This window comes from Ranitomeya imitator, chromosome 10, assembly GCF_032444005.1.
Source record: "Ranitomeya imitator isolate aRanImi1 chromosome 10, aRanImi1.pri, whole genome shotgun sequence".
In the NCBI taxonomy this organism is placed as follows: Eukaryota; Metazoa; Chordata; class Amphibia; order Anura; family Dendrobatidae; genus Ranitomeya; species Ranitomeya imitator.
Window position 1 is genome coordinate 135,308,705 of NC_091291.1, and position 12,321 is coordinate 135,321,025.

The 12,321-nt window shown below is 49.0% G+C and overlaps 1 long non-coding RNA gene across 1 annotated transcript in view; it reads right to left on the minus strand.

The window, feature by feature from the left end:
* LOC138652041 (uncharacterized) overlaps positions 1–12,321 on the minus strand; it is a 566,979-nt gene that overhangs the window by 133,184 nt on the left and 421,474 nt on the right. The window lies entirely within an intron of this gene.

Consider the following 12,321-nt stretch of genomic DNA (forward strand, 5'->3'; position numbering starts at 1 on the left):
ATCTCGTACGGCTGAGGAACATTATTACAGCTCGCTGTGTCAGTCATGGATTCTCCTTTAATGGAGGGTGTGGGGGCAATTATCTGTGTGACTACAAGTCGTCAACAGTTTTACCTTCAATTACTGATCCTGCATTAATTTCACTAATACTACTAATACTACTACTACTACCCACGCAGCTACTACTACTGAAACTAATACTACTACTACCCACAAAACTACTACTAATGCTACTGCTACTAATACAAGTAATTCTACTACTACTACTATCCACGTAACTACCACCAATACAACAGCATCTAATACAACTAATACTACTACTACCCGCGTAGCTACCCACCAATACTACTAATAGTAATACTACTACTCAGAGTCGGACTGGTGTGTCAAGGGCCCACCAGTAACATTGACATTGGGGTCCACTTTTCACCTGCATACAAATATTGCTTAATCCTGGTTCACAAATTTACCTTTATCTCTGTATAATAATACACTGGGTAGTTTGGTTAATGAATTATGGGATTCTGCTTTTTTTCTGTACAGAGAGAATCAAGCAAATTATGACAATACTGCCCATACAGTGGGGTTGGGGGTCTAGATCTCCACTGGGGCCCACCGGGGATTCCCCTGTTCCCCTGTGGGCCAGTCCAAGCCTGCTACTACTACCCATGTAACTACAACTAAGGCTGCCGTCACACTATCAGTATTTGGTCAGTATTTTACATCAGTATTTGTAAGCCAAAACCAGGAGTGGATGATAAATCCAGAAGTGGTGCATATGTTTCTATTATACTTTTCCTCTAATTGTTCCACTCCTGGTTTTGGCTTATAAATACTGATGTAAAATACTGACCAAATACTGCTAGTGTGACGGCAGCCTAATACTACTACTACCCACGTAAACTACTAATAATACTACTGCTGCTAATACAAGTAATACTACTACTACTACCCATGTAACTACCACCAATACTACAGCAACTAATACTACTACTACCCACGTAACTACCACTAAGGCCGGCGTCACACTAGCGAGTTTTACAGACGTATGTGAGGCGCAGAAAATACGCATTGCACACGGACCAATGATTTTCTATGGGGTAGCTCCTATCTGCCGTATTTTACGCATCCGTGTTATACGGTATGTTACGTGTTGTGAATTCTGTTTTTGGGCTCCCTCTGGTGGTTACTGATGGTACTGGGTGACTTGTGTTCTCTGCGGTCTCTAGTGTCCACCTGTTCCATCAGGATATGGGAGTTTCCTATTTAACCTGGCTTTCTTGTCATTTCCTCGCCGGCTATCAATGTAATCAGTGTTTCTGGTTACCTCTGCTACCCGCTTCTGTAATCTTCAGGACAAGCTAAGTTTTGATTTTCCTGTTCCACGTTTTGCTTAATTTTTGTTTTAGTCCAGCTTGCAGATATGTGATTCCTTGCTGCTGGTTGCTCTAGTGGGCTGAAATTACTCCTCATGTTCCATGAGTTGGCACATGAGTTCAAGTAATTTCAGGATGGTTTTTTGAAGGGTTTTTCGCTGACCGCGCAGTTCACTTTTGTATCCTCTGCTATCTAGCTTTAGCGGGCCTCATTTTGCTGAATCTGTTTTCATAACTACGTATGTGCTTTCCTCTCATTTCACCGTCATTACATGTGGGGGGCTGCTATTTCTGTGGGGTGTTTCTCTGGAGGCAAGAGAGGTCTGTGTTTCTTCTAATAGGGGAAGGTAGTCCTTCGGCTGGCGCGAGACGTCTAGGAATCATCGTAGGCACGTTCCCCAGCTACTGCTAGTTGTGTGTTTAGGTTCAGGATCGCGGTCAGCTCAGGTTCCATCACCCTAGAGCTCGTTTTGTTTTTGTGCTTGTCCTTTTGTGATCCCCTGCCATTGGGATCATGACAGTTACGGCCGTAGAAAATCGCAGCATGCTGCGTTTGTCAGCGTATTGCGCAACTAATCCACCAATGAAAGTCAATGGGGACGAGAAAAATACAGATTACACACGGACCAGTGTGACACATATATATATATATGTATTTATATTTAATAGAGCGCTAGATAGCTTAAAAGCCGGTGATTCAATTACCGGCTTTTCCTATCTCCTTCCTAAACCCGACAGGATATGAAACATGGTTTACATACAGTAAACCATTTCATATCCCTTATTTTTTTTACATATTCCTCACTAATAATGTTCCAAGTGTCTGTGTGTACAATTTGGGGGCTCTAGCTATTAAAATACCGTAAAGGGTTAAATCACGGAAAAAATTGGCGTGGGCTCCCGTGCAATTTTCTCCGCCAGAGTGGGAAAGCGAGTGACTGAGGGCAGATATTAATAGCCTGGAGGGGGTCCATGGTTATTGGCCCCCCACCCTGGCTAAAAACATCTGCCCCCAGCCACCCCAGAAAAGGAACATCTGGAAGATGCGCCTATTCTGGCACTTAGCCTCTCTCTTCCCACTCCCCTGTAGCGGTGGGATATGGGGTAATAAAGGGTTAATGTCACCTTGCTATTGTAAGGTGACATTAAGCCAGGTTAATAATGGAGAGGCGTCAATAAGACACCTATCCATTATTAATCCAATAGTAGGAAATGGTTAATAAAACACACACATTATGAAAAAAGAATTTTATTGAAATAAAATTCCCACTCTCGCAGAGAAAATTGCGCGGGAGCCCACGCCAATTTTTTCCGTGATTTAACCCTTTATTTTAATAGCTAGATCACCCAAATTTTACACACATACACTTGTAACATTACAAATGAGGAATATGTAAAAAAATAAGGGATATGAAATGTTTTACTGTATGTAAACCATGTCTCATATCATGTCGGGTTTGGGAAGGAGACAGCAAAAGCCGGCAATTGAATTACCTGCTTTTCTGCTATCTAGCTCTGTATGAAATATACATATATATATGTCTCACTGACATATATATATATATATATATATATATATATAAAATGACTGTATACAGTTAGGGCCAGAAATATTTGGACAGTGACACAAGTTTTGTTATTTTAGCTGTTTACAAAAACATGTTCAGAAATACAATTATATATATAATATGGGCTGAAAGTGCACACTCCCAGCTGCAATATGATAGTTTCCACATCCAAATCGGAGAAAGGGTTTAGGAATCATAGCTCTGTAATGCATAGCGTCCTCTTTTTCAAGGGACCAAAAGTAATTGGACAATGGACTCTAAGGGCTGCAATTAACTCTGAAGGCGTCTCCCTCGTTAACCTGTAATCAATGAAGTAGTTAAAAGGTCAGGGGTGGATTCCAGGTGTGTGGTTTTGCATTTGGAAGCTGTTGCTGTGAGCAGACAACATGCGGTCAAAGGAACTCTCAATTGAGGTGAAGCAGAACATCCTGAGGCTGAAAAAAAAGAAAAAATCCATCAGAGAGATAGCAGACATGCTTGGAGTAGCAAAATCAACAGTTGGGTACATTCTGAGAAAAAAGGAATTGACTGGTGAGCTTGGGAACTCAAAAAGGCCTGGGCGTCCACGGATGACAACAGTGGTGGATGATCGCCGCATACTTAATTTGGTGAAGAAGAACCCGTTCACAACATCAACTGAAGTCCAGAACACTCTCAGTGAAGTAGGTGTATCTGTCTCTAAGTCAACAGTAAAGAGAAGACTCCATGACAGTAAATACAAAGGGTTCACATCTAGATGCAAACCATTCATCAATACCAAAAATAGACAGGCCAGAGTTAAATTTGCAGAAAAACACCTCAAGAAGCCAGCTCAGTTCTGGAAAAGTATTCTATGGACAGATGAGACAAAGATCAACCTGTACCAGAATGATGGGAAGAAAAAAGTTTGGAGAAGAAAGGAAACGGCACATGGTCCAAGGCACACCACATCCTCTGTAAAACATGGTGGAGGCAACGTGATGGCATGGGCATGCATGGCTTTCAATGGCACTGGGTCACTTGTGTTTATTGATGACATAAGAGCAGACAAGAGTAGCCGGATGAATTCTGAAGTGTACCGGGATATACTTTCAGCCCAGATTCAGCCAAATGCTGCAAAGTTGATTGGATGGTGCTTCATAGTACAGATGGACAATGACCCCAAGCATACAGCCAAAGCTACCCAGGAGTTCATGAGTGCCAAAAAGTGGGACATTCTGCAATGGCCAAGTCAATCTCCAGATCTAAACCCAATTGAGCATGCATTTCACTTGCTCAAATCCAGACTTAAGACGGAAAGACCCACAAACAAGCAAGACCTGAAGGCTGCGGCTGTAAAGGCCTGGCAAAGCATTAAGAAGGAGGAAACCCAGCGTTTGGTGATGTCCATGGGTTCCAGACTTAAGGCAGTGATTGCCTCCAAAGGATTTGCAACAAAATATTGAAAATAAAAATATTTTGTTTGGGTTATGTTTATTTGTCCAATTACTTTTGACCTCCTAAAATGTGGAGTGTTTGTAAAGAAATGTGTACAATTCCTACATTTTCTATCAGATATTTTTGTTCAACCCTTCAAATTAAACGTTACAATCTGCACTTGAATTCTGTTGTAGAGGTTTCATTTCAAATCCAATGTGGTGGCATGCAGAGCCCAACTCGCGAAAATTGTGTCACTGTCAAAATATTTCTGGCCCTAACTGTATATGTTTTGCAAGCCGTCGAGAAAATCTCGCTGTACGGATGCAATACGGATTACATACGGAGGATGACATGCGCAAAATACGCTGCCACACCCTGCCTACGGATTACATACGGATCACTATTTTGGGAACATTTCTGCGCATTACGGCCACAAAAAACGGACCGTATTTTCATATGCCTAGTGTGACGCCGGCCTTATACTACATCTACTAATATTACTACTACCCATGTAACTACTACTAATACTACTGCTGCTAATACAAGTAATACTACTACTACTACCCATGTAACTACCACCAATACTACAGCAACTAATACTAGTACTACCCACGTAACTACCACTAATACTACATCTACTAATACAACTAATACTGCTACTACCCATGTAATGACTACTAATACTACTGCTACTAATACACACGTAACTACGACTAATACTACCGCCCGAAGAAGCAAGTGTGTGAAACACACGTTCCTTCCACATCCAGGCGCAGGTCGGTTCACTATACCATATCACTTCAGGTTCACTATACCATATCACTTCACTTCATAGTATTTGGTTTCACTATTCCCAAGCCTGATTATCCATAGCGCAATGGGATCCTTCTCATATGCCTTCTCTGTATGCTTCACTGTATTATTTCAGTATATATGACTACTTGTATTTTCCCAGACATTTATTTTAGCTATTCTATTCTGTCAGTGTGATTTTACTGTACAACGCACTGAATTACCGGCTTTTCTATAGAACAGCGGTGCGTGTTTCTCACAAGTCACACGCATGGTCCGTGTGTTATCCATATTTTTCTCGCCCCATAGACTTTTACTGGTGGATTTTTTGCGCAATCCGCTGACAAACACAGCATGCTGCGATTTTCTCAGCCCATAAAAAATACGGCCGAGAAATATACTGCAGATAGGAGCTGCCCCATAGAGAAACATTGGACAGTGTGCAATGCATTTTTTTGCACCTCTCATCTGTCCGCATTCCTCTCTAGTGTGACCCCGGCCTAATACTACTACTACTCACAAAACTACTACTCGAAACACACTGCCGCGGCTGCCGGACCTTGAAACGTGCTTCTACGGCTGCCGGACCTCGATACGCACCTCTGCGGCTGCCGGACTTCGATACGCACCTCCGCAGATGCCGGATCTCGAAACGCACCTCCTCAGCTGCCAGATCTCGAATTGCACCTCTGCGACTGCTGGACCTCGAAACGTGCCTCCGCAGCTGCTGGATCTCAAAACACATCGCCGCGGCTGCCGGAACTCGAAAAGCACCTCTGCGGCTGCCGGACCTCGAAATACACCTCTGCCGCTGCCGGACCTCGAAATGAAACTCCGAGGCTGCCGGACATCGAAACGCACCTCCGTTGCTGCCGGACCTCGAAACGCACCTCCGCGGCTGCCGGACCTCAGAAAACGTCGCCGCGGATGCCGGACCTTGAAACTCACCGTCACGTCAGCCGAACCTCGAAACGCTGGACCTCGAAACGCACCTCTGCGGCTGCTGGACCTCAAAACGCACCACCGCGGCTGCCGAACCTCAAAACACACCGCCGCTGCTGCCGGACCTTGAAACTCACCGCCACGTCTGCCGAACCTTGAAACGCACCGCCACATCTGCCGAACCTCGAAATGCACCTCTTCGGCTGCCGGACCTTGATACACACCTCCGCGTCTGCCAGACCTCAAAACGTACCGCTGCAGATGCAGGATCTTGAAACGCACATCCTCGGCTGCCGGACCTCGAATTGCACCTCCGCGGGTGCTGGACCTCAAAACGCACCTCCGCGGCTGCCGGACCTCAGAAAACGTCGCCGCGGATGCCGGACCTTGAAACTCACCGCCACGTCTGCTGAACCTCAAAACGCTGGACCTCGAAACACACCTCTGCGGCTGCTGGACCTCAAAACGCACCACCGGATCTGCCGAACCTCAAAACACACCGCCGCTGCTGCCGGACCTTGAAACTCACCGCCACGTCTGCCGAACCTCGAAACGCACCGCCACATCTGCCGAACCTCGAAACGCACCTCTTCGGCTGCCGGACCTTGATACACACCTCCGCGTCTGCCAGACCTCAAAACGTACCGCTGCAGATGCAGGATCTCGAAACGCACATCCTTGGCTGCCGGACCTCGAATTGCACCTCCGCGGGTGCTGGACCTCAAAATGCGCCTCTGTGGCTGCCGGACCTCGAAATGCACCGCCGCATCTGCTGAACCTCGAAACGCACCTCCGCGGCTGCCGGACCTTGATACACACCTCCGAATCTGGCAGACCTCAAAATGCACCGCCGCAGATGCAGGATCTCGAAACGCACATCCTCGGCTGCCGGACCTCGAATTGCATCTCCGCGGGTGCTGGACCTCAAAATGCACCTCTGCGGCTGCCGGACCTCAAAATGCACCTCTGCGGCTGCCGAACCTTGAAACGCATTTACGCGGCTGACGAACCTCCAAAACGCCCCTCAGCGGCTGACGAACCTCAAAACACACCTCCATGGATGCCGGATCTCAATACGCATCTCCGCATTTGCCGGACCTCGAAACGAACCTCTGCAGCTGATGGACCTCGAAATGCACCTCTGCGGCTGCCGGACCTTGAAACGCACCACCGCAGCTGCCGAACCTCAAAACGCACCGCCGCTGCTGCCGGACCTTGAAACTCACTGCCACGTCTGCCGAACCTCGAAACGCACCTCTTCGGCTGCCGAACCTCGAAACGCACCTCTTCGGCTGCCGGACCTTGAAACTCACCACCGCGTCTGCTGAACCTCGAAACGCACCGCCGCATCTGCTGAACCTCGAAATGCACCTCCGCAGCTGCCGGACCTTGATACACACCTCCGCATCTGGCAGACCTCAAAATGCACCGCCGCGTCTGCCGAACCTTGAAACGCAACTCTACGGCTGCCAGATCTCAAAATGCACCTCCGCAGCTGCTGGACCTAGAAATGCACCGCCGCTGATGGATCTCAAAATGCACCTCCTCGGCTGCCGGACCTCAAAACGCACATCAGCAGCTGCCAGACCTCGAAATGCTCCGCCGCAGCTGCCGAGCCTCAAAACACACCGCCGCTGCCAGACCTCGATACGCATCCCGCGGCTGCCGGACCTCGACACGCACATCTGTGGCTGTCAGACCTAGAAATGCAACTCAGTGGCTGCCGGAACTCGAAATGCACCTCCACGGCTGCTGGGCCTCGAAACACACCTCTGCAGCTGCCAGACCTCGAAATGCTCTGTGGCGGCTGCCAGACCTCGAAACGCACCTCTGCAGTTGCCAGACCTCGATACACACCACCGCGACTTCCGGACCATGATACGCATCTCCGTGGACACCAGATCTTGAAACGCACCTTCAGAGCTGCCAAACCTCAAAACGCACCTCTGCGGCTGCCAGGCCTCAAAATGCACCTCTGTTGCTGCTGGACCTCGAAATGTGGCTGCCGGACCTCCAAATGCATCTCCGCGGCTGCCAGACCTCGAAATGCATCTCTGCTGCTGCCGAACCTCGAAATGCACCTCCACAGCTGTCGGACCTCAAAACGCACCTCTGAGGTTGCTAGACTTCAAAACGCAACTGTTGAATCTCGAAAATCACCGCCGCGGCTGAAAAATCTCCAAAATCAGTCCCACGGCTGCCGAATCTCGAAAATCAGCCCCGCAGCTGTCGAATCTCGAAAATCATCCCCGCAGTTGCCGAATCTCAAAAATCACCACCACGGCTGCCGAATCTCGAAAATCAGCCCTGCAGCTGCTGAAGTTTGAAAATCACCACCGCAGCTGAAAAATTACCGTTTTGTGGCTGAAAAATCACGAAAATCACCGGCCGCAGCTGCCGAATCTCGAAAATCACTGCCCCGGCTGCCGAATCTTGAAACTCACCGTCACAGCTAATAAATCTCGAAAATCAGACCCACGGCTGCTGAATCAACGCCGCAGCTGAAAAATCTCAAAAATCACCTCCGAGGCTGAAAAATCTCGAAACTCAGCCTCGCGGCTGCCGAAGCTCGAAAGTCACATCCGCGCCTGAAAAATCTCAAAAATCACGGCCGCACCTGAAAAATCTCAAAAATCACGGCCGCGGCTGAAAAATCTCGAAAATCAGCCCCGTGGCTGCTGAATCTTGAAAATTACTGCCGCGGCTGAAAAATCTCGAAAATCAGCCCCGGGGCTGCCGAATCTCGAAAATCACTGCCGCAGCTGAAAAATCTCGCAAATCAGCCCCGCGGTTGCCGAATCTCAAAATTCACCGCCGCGGCTGAAAAATCTCAAAAATCAGCACCGAGGCTGCCGAATCTCAAAAATCACCGCTGCGGCTGAAAAATCTCAAAAATCACTGCCGCTCCTGAAAAATCTCAAAAATCAGCCCCGGGGCTGCCGAATCTCAAAAATCACCGCCGCGGCTGAAAAATGTCAAAAATCAGCCCCGGGGCTGCCAAATCTTGAAAATCACTGCCGTGGCTGAAAAATCTCGAAAATCAGCCCCGGGGCTGCTGAATCTCAAAAATCACCGCCGAGGCTGAAAAATCTCTAAAATCAGCCCCGGGGATGCCGAATCTCGAAAATCACCGCCACGCCTGAAAAATCTCGAAAATCAGCCCCGGCGATGCCTGTTACAGAACCCCCCAGCACCAAGAATATGTTATGCAGTATATGTATGTATAACAGTTTCCATGTGAAATGCATCAGTCCACAGGCTGCACCCCTGGACAAGATATTCCTTTCTGACCTCCCCCCACCTTTGTAATTCCCCCAGTAAATATCAGCAGGCTTCGGCCCCCTGCAGCTATTGTAATGTATGTCTGGCCAGCTGTTTTCCTATTGGCCTGCCCTGTGTATCTGTGTTATATATTCTGTGTGCTGTAAATAAAGGTGGTTTTTAGACTGGAAATACGTGGGGTAGCAGTCAGCTTTTATATGCTCTCATGTAATCAAGAAATTTCTGCCAGCGTCCTTCATTCAGAATCTAGCAAAAGCAGATTGGACCTCCTGAAACAAGGGGTGGTACTGAAAGAGGTACCCCAGCTTGGTAGACCCCGTTACACTGGTGGCAGACAGCGGGATGTGATACCCCGTCTACAGGAGGAAAGGAATGAATGGAAGACTACTACCAGAAGTTAAAGGGGACTACATTAAAATATCTGGTGGAAGCCCAAGGGTTAATCGCCAGCAACAAAACAAAAGTGGATTTGCTAGCAGCCATCATGGAACACGAATGTGCAGCGCCCCCCAATGTGAACGTGGAGGAGAATGAATTCCAGAGGGAGGTAAAGAACAGACTGGCGTTCTATGGCCCAAACCCTGCAGTAGAGATCATACGAGAGGTGGTGGCTGATGTGCATACTGATCTGAAGGAAGAGATGGCTGAGCGGACCAGGATAGAGCTAACCAAGATGGAGATGGCAGAGCGGACCAAAGTGGAGCTGGCCAAGATGGAGATGGCAGAGCGGAGAGAGTAGAGTCAGCGAGCAAGGGGAGCTCTAGCCTCCGCCCAGGTACCTTCAACCGTAAGACATTGATGGCTTTCTGCAGGACTTTGAGCGACAGTGTGCCCTTCATCAAGTGAAGCCGGAGGAACGGGTTCAGATTCTGGCCAGCAAGCTGACAGGCCGGGCAGCGGACGCCTATCGCACGGTACCCGATGAGGACTGTATGGACTATGAGCGGATCAAAGAAGTGATCTTGGCCCGGTATGCGCTGACACCAGAGGCATACCACCAAAAGTTCCGCGGACTTATAAAACGAGTAACCGATACCCACGCTGAATGGGCCTGTAAATTACGGCGGTCACTGCTACAGTGGGTACAAGGGAGCCAAGCAACCACTAAAGAGGACGTCCTCCAGCTCTTCTTGTTAGAACGATTCTTTAATGGACTAAACCCCGAGACACAGGAATGGCTTCGGGACAGGCGGCCAATGACTCTTGAGGAAGCCGCTCGTCTGGCCGATGAACATCATGACGCCAGGAGGCCTCAGTTGTCCGGATCAAAGATGGTCACTAGGGGTCCGCCCATGGACCTGGAGGGCCCCAAACCACCGAAGATTGTAGGGGGACCAGCTAGAAACCTGGCCTACCACAGTTCCCCTGGGGCGCGATGCCACACCTGCCATCAGCTGGGCCACCTGCAAAGACAATGTCCCAACCGGACTCAGCATACCCAGTGGCCAAAGGTGGGAACAGCTAACTTCCGCCGGGCCGCTGTACACTGCTACCAAGGCAAAGCTGACCCGGCATTGGGGGCTACAACTAACCAAGGGGTGGAAGACATGGAGGAAGTGCTGCATGAAGTAGACCCCGATAATCGACAACAGCATCAACAGGTCGTGTGGGTTAATGGGAAACGCATGCAGGGACTAAGAGATTCCAGAGCAACTTTGACCCTTGTGAAGCCTCATCTCGTCCGGGACCAAGAGAAGATGGACCGGACAGTGGCAGTCCGTGTAGCAGGGGGAGCCATACATCGACTGCCCACTGCCAGGATTCACCTGAACTGGGGAGTTGGGGATGGCCTTGTTGAGGTTGGCTTGATGGAGGATTTGCCTGCAGACGTTTTGCTGGGAAATGACTTGGGGCCCATGTTGTCTGCCTTCTCGGTTGCCCCTCTGGCTGAGACATATCCTGTGACCACCCGGAGACAAGCTCGAGCTGCGGAGGCGGAATCACACTCAGAGGAGGCCCAGGTAAGACATCCCAGCCCTACACGTATTCCCATAGCCAGACACATTTCTTGGGCCACCCCAGATGAATTTAAGAGGGAGTTACTTGAGGATCCTTCATTGGAGGGATATCATGGGAAGGCACAGGAGGGGAGAGGGGTACTGGAAGGGGAACAGTTTATATGGAAGCAGGACTCCTCTACCGGATCACAGAGCAGCACCACACAAGGACGAGCCCCACTATAAAACGACACCTGGTAGTTCCCAAAAAGTATAGGCAGGAGTTACTGCGAATCTCTCATGACATACCCTTGGCCCGGCACTTCGGCGTCAGTCGCACCAGGCATCGTCTGACACAAAACTTCTTTTGGCCAGGGGTAACCTATGATGTTCGTCAATACTGCCAGACCTGTGACAGTTGCCAGCGCATTGGCAAGAGGGGAGATCAATGCAAGGCCAAATTACGCCCCCTCCCCATTGTGGAGGAACCATTTGGCCGAGTAGTGGTCGATCTGATAGGGCCATTAGCCAAACCCAGTCCGTCAGGGAAAAGGTATATATTGACAGTGGTAGATTATGCCACACAGTATCCAGAGGCGGTTGCATTACCTAACATACTGGCAGAGACGGTGGGGGCTGCCTTGCTCCAGGTTTTCTCACGGGTTGGATTTCCCCGGGAGATTATCTCAGACCAAGGTACCCAGTTTACAGCAGAGGTGACCACCCAACTGTGGAAGCTGTGCGGCGTAAAGTCCATTAGAAGCGCCCCGTACCACCCGCAAACCAATGGGTTGTGTGAGCGCTTTAACGGGACATTAAAACAACTCATTGGGACTTTTACCAGGACCTACAGGGACTTGGAGAAATTCTTGCCTCACCTCCTGTTTGCCTATCGAGAGGTGCCCCAAGAATCCACGGGGTTCTCCCCATTCGAACTGGTATCCGGGAGACGGGTAAGGGGACCCCTAGACTTAGTGCTAGAACACTGGGAAGGGGAGGGCACCATAAAAGGGGTACCTATTGTAC